The following is a 2,500-nucleotide window of genomic DNA, read 5'->3' as shown; positions in this document are numbered from 1 at the left end:
ACCGTCACCCGGACGGACCGGGATAAATATTTATTCCTGCTCAGGGTTTGTTTTTGGAATCCGGCCGCCCCCCCACCCATATTCCCCAGACGGCAGATTAATACAGCCGTGACCTTTCTGCCCCCCATTACAAATGCTTAATGCCTCATTTGTAGGCCGCCTTGTTGGTCGGGAGCAAATTCTTCTGGGTCGGAGTGTTGGGAGGGTGAGGGGTGGCGGGAGGAGGGCATGAAATATAAGTGTGGAAATATAAATCAGGCAGGAAATACTTCAATGCCGTCAAATCCCGCTCGTTGACTTCCTGGCAGAGAGAAATCACCTGTTCCCAAAACACCCAGGCCAGACAGATGACACCTCTCACGCACCCCACGGCCCTGTAACGCACCACACGGCCCTGTAACGCACCCCACGGCCCTGTAACGCACCCCACGGCCCCGTAACGCACCCCACGGCCCCGTAACGCACCGCACGGCCCCGTAACGCACCCCACGGCCCCGTAACGCACCCCACGGCCCCGTAACGCACCCCACGGCCCCGTAACGCACCGCACGGCCCCGTAACGCACCCCACGGCCCCGTAACGCACCCCACGGCCCCGTAACGCACCGCACGGCCCCGTAACGCACCCCACGGCCCCGTAACGCACCCCACGGCCCCGTAACGCACCCCACGGCCCCGTAACGCACCGCACGGCCCCGTAACGCACCCCACGGCCCCGTAACGCACCCCACGGCCCCGTAACGCACCGCACGGCCCCGTAACGCACCCCACGGCCCCGTAACGCACCCCACGGCCCCGTAACGCACCGCACGGCCCCGTAACGCACCCCCGGCCCCGTAACGCACCCCACGGCCCCGTAACGCACCCCACGGCCCCGTAACGCACCCCACGGCCCCGTAACGCACCCCACGGCCCCGTAACGCACCGCACGGCCCCGTAACGCACCCCACGGCCCCGTAACGCACCGCACGGCCCCGTAACGCACCCCACGGCCCCGTAACGCACCCCACGGCCCCGTAACGCACCCCACGGCCCCGTAACGCACCCCACGGCCCCGTAACGCACCCCACGGCCCCGTAACGCATCACACGGCCCCGTAACGCAGCGCACGGCCCCGTAACGCAGCGCACGGCCCCGTAACGCAGCGCACGGCCCCGTAACGCACCGCACGGCCCCGTAACGCACCGCACGGCCCCGTAACGCACCCCACGGCCCCGTAACGCACCCCACGGCCCCGTAACGCACCCCACGGCCCCGTAACGCACCCCACGGCCCCGTAACGCACCACACGGCCCTGTAACGCACCCCACGGCCCCGTAACGCATCGCACGGCCCCGTAACGCATCGCACGGCCCCGTAACGCACCCCACGGCCCCGTAACGCCCCCACGGCCCCGTAACGCACCCCACGGCCCCGTAACGCACCCCACGGCCCCGTAACGCACCCCACGGCCCCGTAACGCACCCCACGGCCCTGTAACGCATCACACGGCCCTGTAACGCATCACACGGCCCTGTAACGCAGCACACGGCCCTGTAACTGACTCCTCTCAATGTGGAGGAGCAGCGGTTCTACTCCGAGCCCCTCCCGGATGTCCGAGCTTCTCACCCTCTCTAAGGCTGAGCCCGGCCACCCTGCGGTGGAAACTCATTTCAGCCACTTGTATCCGCGATCTTGTTCTTTTGGTCATCACCCAGCGTTGATGACGGCCATGGGTGAGGACCGGGACGTAGATCCACCGGTACATCGAGAGCTTCGCCTTCCGGCTCTGCTCCTTCTTCACCACGACGGATCGGTCGAGCGCCCGCATCACTGCTGACGCCGCTCCGATCCGCCTGTCGATCTCCCGTTCCATCCTACGCTCACTCGTGAACAAGATCCCGAGATACTTGAACTCCTCTACCTGGGGCAGGATCTCCTCCCCAACCCGGAGAAGGACCATGGACTCTGACGTGGAGGTGCTGATCCGCATCCCTGCCGCTTCACACTTGGTTGGATGCAGCATTTGTTGGAGGTCCCTGTTTGATGGTGCCAGAAGAACTACGTCATCCGCAAAAAGCAGCGACGAGATCTTCCGCCCACCGAACTCGACACCCTCCACTCCCCGGCTGTGCCTAGAAATTCTGTCCATAAAAGTTATGAACAGAACCGGTGACAAAGGGCAGCCGTGGCGGAGTCCAACCTTCACTGGGAACGAGTCCGACTTACAACCGGCTATCCGGACCAAGCTCCTGCTCCTTTGGTTCAGGGAGTGGACGGCCCTTATCAAGGGACCTTCCGCCCCATACTCCAGGAGCACCCCCCACAGGGTGCTCCTGGGGACCCGGTCATAAGCCTTTTCCAAGTCCACAACACACATGGGCAAACTCCCAACTCCCCTCAAGCACCCCAGCAAGGGTAAAGAGCTGATCCGTGGTTCCACGACCGGGACGAAACCCGCACTGTTCCTCCTCGATCAGAGGTTCGGCTATCAGTCTAATCCTCTTTTCCAGCACCCTGGC

General features: G+C 64.5%; 1 protein-coding gene across 1 annotated transcript in view; it reads right to left on the bottom strand.

The window, feature by feature from the left end:
• The window catches only part of LOC130531460 (transcription factor COE3-like), a 51,180-nt gene that overhangs the window by 42,521 nt on the left and 6,159 nt on the right, over positions 1–2,500 (bottom strand).

The sequence above is a fragment of the Takifugu flavidus genome, chromosome 9 (genome assembly GCF_003711565.1).
Source record: "Takifugu flavidus isolate HTHZ2018 chromosome 9, ASM371156v2, whole genome shotgun sequence".
NCBI lineage: Eukaryota > Metazoa > Chordata > Actinopteri > Tetraodontiformes > Tetraodontidae > Takifugu > Takifugu flavidus.
This window is presented reverse-complemented; position numbering and strand designations above follow the sequence as displayed.